Genomic DNA, 11,647 nt, shown 5'->3' with positions numbered 1-11,647 from the left:
TGTCCTCCTTCTAGCCGCCCATGTCCCCTTTGGTCTGCCCACGGGACTCACTCAGAGACAGCATCAGGACCTGCTACATCAGTGGTGGACAACCTGCAGCCCGTCAGGATAATCCACTGGCATCAACCATCCGCAGGCATGGCCGCCTGCAGCTCCCAGTGGCTGCAGTTTGCCGTTTCCCACCAATGGGAGCTGCGGAAAGGGGAGGGTTAGCTAAACAACATCCGTGCAGCAGAAGCTGGATGTGCTTAGGGTAATAGTTCACTAGTGCAGCTGTGCTGGCCAGGAGAGGGTTACTACAATATAAATGCATCCATATAATGAGAGCATCTAGTTTAGCTGCCCAGGAGAGGGATCCAGAAGTATGAGTTTGCCTAATGCCCAGTGATGGGTTAATCTGGCCCTTCATGTAACCTGGGGCTCTGAACTGCATATATCTGACATCTGTGTGGTTAAGAGTTTTCAGCACCTATCCCCTATACCTTTTTACCTCTGGAAACCTGGGGTTACATCTTAAGCTCTGGCCACGTCACTCCCCTCCTTGAATCCCTCCTCTGGCTTCCTCTCGAGCTTCTTGTCCTCACCTTAAAAGTTCTGCCCCTGCTTACATCTCAGTCCCTATTTCTTCCTACTCCCTTTGCCTGCAGCTGCTCAGCTAACTCCTAATGTGGTTGTTTTCATTCTTCTTCCAAGTCACTCATTCCTTCTCATGCCACCCTCTCTTCATTCAAACCTCTCCAAGGAAATGCAGCAATGTTAATCAATCAAACAAGGCAGCAAGGGTGGTTCAAATAAATATCTGAACCTGCCTGAGAATAGCTCCATCTTCTGATAATCAAATACCTTATGGGTTTTATTCAGAGCCTAGTGAAGTCAGTGGAAAGTTACTCATTGATTTCAGTGGCCTTCAGGCCAGGTCCTAAGTGTCTTTGGACCAGACTGGCTATCTAATTTTGTGGGTAGGATCCACATCTTCCTGTTTATCTGGATATACACACCATGCTCATCAATAAGGTATCCCAGCATCTTACGAGTAACTAAAACAGGAGTCTCGTTGCCAAGTGTTTCTCCCTTCTGAATGGTAGTTTGACTTATACAGCAGTAAGCAAACTGATGACTCGCAGTAATAAGTAATAATGATGAATGTCCTGACTGTTGCTTGACAACCTCAGCCTTCTTTAAATGCTGGATTTTCTCTTTAAAAACCATGAAAAACTACTCAGGATAAAATATTTTAAACTTTGTATTATTTCCCCCAGAGAAGAGAGCTTTAAAAAACAAAACAAACACACCACTAATATTAAAATCTACTCAACCTGATAGAACAGAATGTCTCCTCTGGAATTGGTTCTATCTTTTAAAATAAGGCCCAACCCACAAAGGCCCTGTACATTTCCAATGTGAAAATCAAAGCTTCCCCTTCTGCCCAATAATAGAGAGTACAAAATCAGTGTCCAAAAAGGATGGACATATTTTTGCACTGTTGTAACTCCACACAGGACTTGACATTTTTCCATTTTTGGTGGGGAGGCAGGATGGAATTGTTCCTCGAGCCATATGTTGAGTTGCATCTTGGATTCCATTTTAAGGGCTGAGGTTTTTCAAAGAGGTACTAATATAAACTTAACTTAATGGTGTGGCTCTGATTTATCAAAATTATCAACTGCTCCTCATCCTCTTTGTTATTCTCTTTGTTTATCTGCCGAGCAATGAGTTCCAGCTCCCATAGACAGAGAACAAGCCAAGAATAGCCAGATCCAGAGCTGTGAAAGATATTCTTCCAGCATCATCTGGCTCCTTGGCAGTCTCTGCAGGCAGCTGTACTAACAGCCCTGTAGTTGCCTCTGGGTATGTCATGTGGTCATGCTATAGTGGTACTGGCTGAACATCTTTGTCCTCCTGGACATAATTTTCCTTTGATTCACCTTGAATCTGAGGAATCCGTTATCTGACTGAAAATAAGTTTTTGCACAATGTTTTTTTAAAGGATTTCTCTTACGATGATCCCTTCTAAAACACAATGATGTTGTATTTGTGCTGCAGGTGTGTATAAATCTATATATTATCTGTAAGGACCATTCACCTCATAGTATAGGAAACACTTGTACTGCACTTTTACACAACCCATGAACAGGAATAATTTATAGCTGATCTGCACTAAAATAGAACAACTTTAATTTTTAAAAATTATTTCCTATATTATTTTTTAGAGAAAAATACAAAAAAAACAAACAAGCAAAAATGTAATAAGCAGGATATACTTATTGACATAAAGAATGCAAACATGCAAATCCAAATGCTTGGTTGTTTTCCATAGAAAAGACCCAGCAAAGGATCATAAGATCTGCATTTATTACTTACAAATGTAATTTATAAAAATGTTGTTGTTAAATATAATAATTTTTCATCATACATATTATCTGTGTACACAGCACATTTCATAGGAAATACGGCACTCAATGCACTGTACATTGCATTAGCATCATAGCATCATTTTTGGCAGAAATTGTATGAACTAAACAAAATCTGTCTTTTGCTTCTACTAGTCTGGTCAACGTTCCTGATTTTTTAAGATACTGTAGATAATCCTTAAACATAAGTTTGTCCTTTCAGTTGCTCTTTAAAGTTAAATTGGTTTAATAATTCATGGCATAACAAGCATTAAAATATAAGCATTTTCTACCTAAGGAAATAACAATTTGTCAACCTCAGCAATAGACATGACACAGCTGAGCATTTGAATAAAAAAGGAGCATATTTCCATGCAGGTTCAGATGTATTTGTATTCAGGCATTTATTTGTTTGATCCACGTTTCAACCCGAATCCCTTTTTCCTTCTTCTTGTATTTGTCTGAATTCAATTGTAAGCTCTTCAGGGCAGTGATCTGTCTCCCTATATGTTTGTAAAGTACCATGTACACCTATGGCACTCTGCAATAAGCAATTTCCTCTATGTTTATGAATAAAAAGGGTTTTAAGATAAAAGCATTGAAATTGAAATGGACAGGCTAAGGGTCTGCTTACATTACAAATGTTATTGAATGAGGCCCTTTGTATAACAAGGTGGGGCTGTCAATATGTTGATACACAATTTGATCTTGCCAAGTGGTGTTATAGCCATGTTAGAGAACCATTCTGCTGCCATTACCCTTATGTTATCAGTGTCCCAAACAATACAATGTGTGGTATTGATAGGCCCTGCATTAAATGCTGTGTACAATATTATTCTTTTGCCTGTAAGAGTATCTATCGTGTTTTCCAAATTATTTCACACCATTCAAAAGTGAGTCAGACATATTACAAAGCAAGTGAAAGACAGCATCCTTGCCCCAAACAGTTCATGAGCTGGATCTCAGTCAGAACACAAGAAGTGAGGATAATACAACAATGTTGGGGAGTGGGGAAATAAGGCAAGAGCTACAATAATAAGATATTCACTGTAGGCACATGCACCTCTTGATGGCTCTGCTGTCTACTTCATTGAATTGATTTGTGTAGGTGGCAGAGGAAAGGGGAGCCCAATTGCACCCTCTTCATCCAGGCACAGAGAGGAGTCTCTCTATACTGATCTCACCCCTCCCGTGGACAACGTAGGCTCCAGCCTCCTCTGTGACAGTTTTCCCCCTTCCTCAGAGGACACAGGGAGGTAACGGCAGATAAACAAAAGCACTGAGCCAGAGAAGAAGCAGGCAGGCAGGGAGCTCTTTGTCTTCTTATTGTCCCCATGGGGACTGGGGTAGAAAAGTAATAGAGACTAGGGCTATAGTAATAATGATACATGATACGATACTTCATGCTTCTATAGCATTTGCCATCCAGCCCAAGCTCTGTCCGTGGCAGAGCTGGGCATAGACACGACCTCTTGAGCCATGCTGTCTCACCTTTTGATTTCCCATGGCTCCATTCTATGGTGGAGATTCTCTTTTAAAAGGCGTTGCTAGGGCAATTAGCAACCAGGGAAGCCCTGACAATGCAGCTACAGTGGACGTCCGCCTGCAATTGACCCTGGGATCCATGGGCAATCCCAAGAGGTCCGTGAGGTTTGCAGGCCAGCCTGATGGCCTGTCTCACCAGGTGAGACCCTAATGCTCCTCCTTCTACCCTCATCCACCTAAAAGGGCAATTCAGGAGGAAACCCTGTAGGAAGAACCTTCCTCCCCACCCCCTTCTTGTTGTCAGACCTTGAGGTTTCTAGGAGGAAGAAGAAGCTGGTAACTGGGAAAGAAGCTGGTAACTGGGAAAATATGTTGTAAAATGAATATTTGTAAAACACTGTTAGTAAATGAAGCTCTGCACAGCCAGAGCCCCCTTTACCTATGGGACATGAGCACTCTGTAGACATGAATCCTCTTGATCCCCTGTGACTATTCTCATCATTCCCATTTCACCTATGGGGAAAGAGAGAGAATGAGATTAATGCATCTTGCCTGGGACTGTTTGTGAAATCTGGAACAGAGCTGGGAAAAGACCTTACATCTCCTAGCTACCAGCCCCACGCTTTGACGCTAAGACCATCCAGCAAAGGCAAATTTTAACTGATCTGTGACTGAGGATCACTTTGGGCTGCCTTGGGTGGCCCCCTGGCTTGACTGCTATAAAGCTGAGCTCAGCTTTGCCTCAGGGCCTATTTGAGTCTTCAGTGTTTGAATATTTTAGAAGGTGGGTGGGAGTGTTTTGTTTGTTTGTTAAGGGAAGCTGCTGTAACCCTTTTAACTGGGGTTTAAGAGCAGACGAAAGAGATTTCTGAGCTGTGGTGTTTTCAAACACCTCCCTGCTGACACAACACCACAATGGAGCCCAGCACAGAGGTTCAGTCATCACTGACGGAAGAGGGGAGAATGGGGGCAGCAGATTTGTATAATTTTTGGTGGTGCCCAGAACGGGTCCAAATCCCCCCACTCTCCTCCACACACACACACACCTGCCTACGGCTCTGGGAGGGGGTTGGGGTGCGGGCTCTGGGCTGCGGCAGGGGGTTGGGGTGTGGGAGGGGTGAGGGGTCAGGCTCTGGGAGGGAGTTTGGGTGTGGGATTTGGGCTCTGGGCTGGGGCAGGGGGTTGGGGTGTGGGAGAGGGTGAGGGGTGCGGCACTTATCTGGGGCAGCTCCCAAAAGTGACCCGCACACCCCTCTGGCAGTGGGTCCTAGGCTGGGGAGTCAGGGGGTCTCTGCGTGCCGCTGCCTGCAGGCACTGCCCCCACATCTCCCATTGGCCGCAGTTCCCGGACAATGGGAGCTGTGGAGTCAGTGCTCAGGGTTGGGGCAGCGTGTGGAGACACACACACACACCCCCGGACCGTAGAGCCTTGCCAGCCGCTTCCAGGAGTGGCGCGGAGTGAGGCCATGTAGGAAGCTGCCTTAGCCCCACTGTGCTGCAGTGGTGGTGGCTGGGGGGCCCCGGGCCCTTTTAAATCTCCCGAGGCAGCAAGTGGGACCAGAAGACAATCCAGGGGTGGTGCGTAGGGGCAGCAGTCGGGGCCGAGGGAGAGACCTGCCCCTGAACATTGGGGGAACCGGGCCCCCAGGTTCTGAATATTCCTCGAGCACGGGCACCACAGGCCCATATAACTCGCCAGCCCTGGGGGAGAAGGTTTCTGGCTATAAGGAAAGAGAGGGAAAGGAGGTCACTGGAGAAGAGTATACGCAGTGAATACAGGCAATCTTATTTCTGGCCTTTCCTACATTTTGAGTGCTTGACTTTTCCACCTTAATAATGTCCCTTTAACTTATTTGTGTGTGTAATTTCCTAGGTTTTTATAAAGGAAACTGAAAAAACAGAAATTCCATCAGGTGACATCATATTGACACCTACATGGTTCATTAGCAGGGCTGGAACCTTTAGATCCACTGCACAAACTTCTGCCACTTGAGTTGATGGAGTAACTGATAGCAGTAGTGGGTTGTCATCCTCTACATGGACTAGCATTAGAAGGGGCTGGGCTATTTTGCTAGTGGGTTTCACAAATATTTGCTGACAGCAGAGGAATGGTGAAAGTAGGTTCCATTCCGGGCTCTGGAGGAAAGTGTGCTCTAGTGGTAACTGTCTCTTCTGCCCATTCCCCCAAGCATGACCCATTCTGGCCTGTCCCCCCCAACCTCTCCCTGCCCCAATCCTCTCTACTCCCCACCCCAGATTCTTCATAGCCTCCTCCATTTCCATCCCCAGCTCCTAGTTCCAGTCTTCTTGCCCAGCTGGTCCCAGTCTCTCCCCCAGCAACCAGTCCCAGTTTCCCTCTTCCCCCACCGCCAGCTTCCCGTCCCAATTTCCACCCTCCCTCCCAGGCTCCTTGTCCCAGTCTATTCTTCCCACCACCTTTGCAGGTCTGGCACTTGTTCTTTCTGCATTCGAATCAGAGAATTTAGTTTTCACACTGCCTGGGCCCAGCATGGTGGGTCACTGACAGCACAGGAGAGACGAACTCCCTGCTCTCAGTTCAGATGCCTGAACCAAACATGGAGTGCAGTAGCCCAGAGCCACAATTGCAAGGAAAGTCCTGCTCAACTCTGGGCTGGAGCATGGCCAGTGCATACAGGATCTTCCAGAAGTGTAGTTATTAAAATCTGTCTTTACTGATCATGTGCAAACTGTACTTTTTCAAAGGCCGCTAACTTGGCCAAATTTGGATGGATTTTCACAGATGGCAAAAGGCACATCCATGATCCAAAGGCAACCTCCTCTCTAGCAAATTTCAAAACCCTGCTTCACAGCATTGAGGCTCTAAGGCTTTTCAAAGAAAAGATCACCAGAGTTTTTTAACCTGGGCAAAACAATGTCTTTTTCCCTAGCCTCGTTCTTGGAAATGGCTGAACTATTTTGGATAGAACTTTCTAAAACTTCAGATTGAGGCAGACACCCAGCACGGCCAATTTCAATCCAAACAGTTAAAGTTTGACAAAGTTATAAGATATTGAAAACAAGGTCTTATAATGGTAAGTGTCTGGCAATCTTAATGATAGACGGTGCTAGAAAAAAAACTATATAGTGGAGCAGCTACACTAGCTAATGTCTCTGTAAATGTAAGTGTTTAGGAAACTTCAAATCCTTTTTTTTTTTTTGGTTTTAACTTTTGTGTGGTTTTACCCATAAATCACCTTTCTCTTAAGAGCCATATCTGACAGCACTATTCTCCACCCCTCAACCTGCAGCATCTTTACCATCACAGTAGCTTTTCAGATCAGCTTGCTGCAGACAAGTATTCGTTTAGACAGCAACATGTATTCAGTACTTAGTACAGAAGCAGACATGAAAGTCACTTGAGCCATCAGCCCTCATTTATTGGCTAATACAGATATTATGCCAGTCTTTCCCATAAAAGCCAATGTGTTTCTTGAGGAGGCCTCCCTCTAAACCTTGGGTCCTTCTGCTAAGTCATTCCATGCATTTATTATTGCATATAAAATGTTATAATATTTTTCTCAAAGTGGAATTCGGTGGACATTGTGGCTAATGTTTTTTCCAGTGATCTGGAGAGCTTTACATTTGCCATCCAGTGAATGTAAACATACAAGACTTCACTTTCCCTGCTTTTCATTTACAGAATCGTAGGCCTCAAAAAAGATAGAAACACAGGTTGGGAGTCAAATTGGCCACAGCTTTTAGAAGCATTTAGAATAAATAAATGAGCCAATTGACCAAACCTAAAAACCAACAGGCAATTCCTGCCAAACTTGATGGCCACATCATCATAAAACCTGTGGGTGGTTTCAAGCCCATACCTATGCCACAGCATAGCCCCACTGGTGTGATCTCTTATGTATTTGCAAAGTAAACAGTCCTACAGGTGACCTATCTTGAAGCTGATTGACATAGCCTAAAAATGGCCCAACATATTATGCTGGGCCTTTTGTATAGATGTGTCCCACAATCACTGCTCATTTCCCAACATGCTCATAACACTTGTGGCTCTGTATTTGGTAATGATACAATCTAATATCATGCTTCAGGGCTTCATCCAGTTGCCTGCAAGTGTCAGGAGGGAACTGTTTCACCCAATGCATAATCATAATCAGGGGGGCATTTTTTTCCTTCGTCTGAAGCATCAGAGAGTTGCCACAATTGGAGACAGGATACCAGTTATCATAAGAACTGCTATAATTGGCCAGACCAATGATCCATCTAGTCCAGTATCCTGACTTCTAACAGTGGCCGGTGCCAGATGCTTCAGAGGGAATTAACGGAACAGGGCAATTTCAAGTCATCCATCCCCTGTCGTCCAGTCCCAGGTTCTGGCAGTTGGAGATTAAGGGATACCCAGAGCATGAGACTGCATCCCTGATGATCTTGGCTAGTGGCCATTTATGGACCTACCCTCCATGAATTTATCTAATTCTTTTTTGAACCTTGTTATACTTTTGGCCTTCACAAAATCCCCTGGCAACAAGTTCCACAGGTTGACTGTGCCTTGTGTGGAGCAGTACTTCATTTTGTTTGTTTTAAACCTGCTGCCAGGTTTGGGTGACCCATAGTTCTTGTGTTATGTGAAAGGGTAAATAGCATTTGCCTATTCACTTTCTCCACACCATTCACGTTTTATAGACTTCTAACATATTCCCCTTAGTCCTCTCTTTTCTAAGCTGAACTGTCCCAATCTTTTTAAGTTCTCCTCATATGGAAGCTGTTCCATATCTCTAATAATTTTTGTTGACCTTCCCTGTAGCTTTTCCGATTCTAATATATCTATTGTGAGACAGAGCAACCGGAACAGCACCCAGTATTCAAGGTGTGGGCATACCACAAATTGATATAATGGCATTGTGAAGTTTTTTTGTTTTTATTATTTATCTCTTTCCTTATGATTCCTAATATTCTATTAGCTTTTTTGACTCCTGCTGCTTACGGAGCAGATGTTTTCAGAGAAACAGTGTACAGTGATTCCAAGATCTCTTTCTTGAGTGGTAACAGCTCATTTAGACCCCATTATTTTGTGTGTATGGTTGGGATTATGTTTTCCAACGTCTATTACTTTGCACTTATCAACATTGAATTTCATCTGCCATTTTGTTGCCCAGTCACCTGGTTTAGTGAGATCTCTTTGTAACTTTTTCCCATCATCTTTGGACTTAACTGTCTTGTGTAATTTTGTATCATCTGCAAATTTTGCCACCTCACTGTTCACCCCCTTTACCAGATCATTTATGAACATGCTGGGGGACCCTGCTATTTACCTCTCTCCATCACAAAAACTGATAATTAATTCTTACCCTTTGTTTACTATTTTGTTACCAGTTATTGATCCATGAGAGACCTTCCCTCTCATCCCATGACTGTTTAATTTGCTTAAGAGCCTTTGGTGAGGGACCTTGTCAAAGGATTTCTGAAAATCCAAGTGCACTATATCCATTAGCTCACACTTGTCCACCTGCTTATTAACACTCTCAAAGAATTCTAGCAGATTGGTGACACATGATTTCCCTTTACAAAAGCCACGTTGACTCTTCCCCAGCATATTGTGTTTATCTATGTATCTAAAAATTCTGTTTTATACTATAGTTTCAACCAATTTGCCTGATAATGAAGTTAACCTTATCTGCCTGTAATTGCCAGGATCACCACTGAACCCTTTTTTTTTAATTGCCATTACATTAGCTACCCTCCTGTCATTTAGTACAGTGGTTTTCAAACTTTTTTTCTGGGGACCCAGCTGAAGAAAATTGTTGATGCCCGCAACCCAACGGCATTGGGGATGAGGGATTTGGGGTGTGGGAGGGACTATGGGCTGGGGCAGAGGTTTGGGGTGTGGGGGTGAGAAAGGGGGTCAGGGCTCTGGGCTGGGGGTGCAGACTCTGGGGATGAGGGGTTTTGAGTACAGGAAGGGACTCCAGATCTGGGGGGGTGAGGATGGAGCACGGGGTTGGGAGCAGACTTGCCTCCAGTGGCGCCTAGTCAGCAGCACAGCTGGGGTGCAGAAGCAGGCTTCCCGCCTGTCCTGGCACCACAGACCATGCTGCGTCCCAGAAGCAGCTAGCAGCAGGTCCGGCTGCTAGGTGGAGGTGCACAAGCAGATCTGTGCAGCTCTCTCCCACAGGCACCCCCCCCAGCTCCCATTGGCCGGGAACCAGCCAATGGGAGTGCGGAGTCGGTGCTCCTCAGGGTGGGGGCAGAGTCCTATGGCCCCCCAGCCTAGAAGCCGGACCTGCTGCTGGCTGCTTCCGGGGTGCAGCGCGGTGTTAGAACAGATAGGCACTAGCTTGCCTTAGCTGGGCAGCACCGCCGACGGGACTTTTAACGTCCCGGTCAGCGGTGCTGACCAGAGCTGCTAGGGTCCTTGGGTGCAAAGCAAGGTGACCCAGTGCCTTACATGCTATGACCCAGTATTGGGTTGCAACCCAAACTTTGAAAAACACTGATCTAGTACAGAGGCTGATTTACACGATAGGTTACATAGCACAGTTAGTAGTTCTGCAATTTCATATTTGAGTTCCTTCAGAACTCTTGGGTGAATACCATCTGGTCCTGGTGACTTATTACTGTTTAGCTTATCTATTTGTTCCAAAACCTCCTGTATTGACATATCAATATGGGACTGTTCCTCAGATTTGTCACCTAAAAAGAATGGCTCCTGTATGAGGTTTTCTGCAATGGCCTTGTCTTCTTTAATTGCTCCTTTAGGACCTCAATTATCCAGTGGACCCACTGATCATTTGGCAGGCATCCTGCTTCTGATGTGCTGTTAGTTTTTGTGTCTTTAGCTAGTTGCTTTCTTGGGGTGGATCAGTGTTCAGAGATGGCACAGAGAATCCTTTGTCATAGATGCCTGGCTGCATGGGCAGCAGCTATTAAAGGCCAGAGCAAGCCTCCCTAACCCAGGCTGTGGCCTCACCCATGTTCCACCCGAGGCCCCGCTTCCCTTTCCCTCTCCCTTAAGGCAGCAGGGGCTCAGCTCCAGCCGGGGGCCTGGAGCTCAGGCCCACCAGTGGCCAGAAGCTGGGGCTGCCCTGAGTGGCTTAGGCTGGCCCAGGAGTCAGGCCAGCACTCTGGGATGGCACTCGGACCAGCCCAGGGGTCAAGCCAGTAGCTAGGCCAGCAGCTCAGGCCAGCAGCTCGGGCTGGCTGGGGTGGGCCAGTCAGTGGCTTGGGGCAGCTGGGGTGGGTGGACCAGGGCTCCTCCGGTGTCCAGGGGGGCCCCTCGGGGCTCCTCTGCTGGTGGGGGGACCGCAGGCAAAAGGGGTGGGGATGGCAGGTTAGCCTCCCAAAAGTGTGGGTTCACGCACCGCCCATAGCTGGCTGGTGTGTCTTGCTCATATGTTCAGGGTCTAACTGATCATCAGATCTAGGTTTGAGAAATAATTTTTCCCCAGGTCTGATTGGCACTGACTTTGAGTTTCCGCTGCAGCATGGGGCATGGTTCACCAGCTAGGATCATCTGGCCATGTCTTTCCTAATCAATTCCCTGATATGGCAGATTCTGGTGGTGCCTCTGTCTGTTCTGGTCTCTGTCTGTAGCATGCAACAATTTAGTCTGCTTTGGACTAAAATGCTTGGTTTAACTGAAGTTGTTGTGGTCTCAACATAGGGGTATCTGGGGGGAATTTCATGGCCTGTGTTATGCAGGAGGACAGACTAGAAGGTCTAATGGTCCCATCTGGCAGTAAACTCTATGAAACTGACAATAGCAAGCTCTTACCCACATGCTACTAGTTCCAAGTCCC

Source organism: Dermochelys coriacea, chromosome 1 (genome assembly GCF_009764565.3).
Source record: "Dermochelys coriacea isolate rDerCor1 chromosome 1, rDerCor1.pri.v4, whole genome shotgun sequence".
Taxonomy (NCBI): Eukaryota; Metazoa; Chordata; order Testudines; family Dermochelyidae; genus Dermochelys; species Dermochelys coriacea.
Note: the sequence above shows the minus strand (reverse complement) of the source record.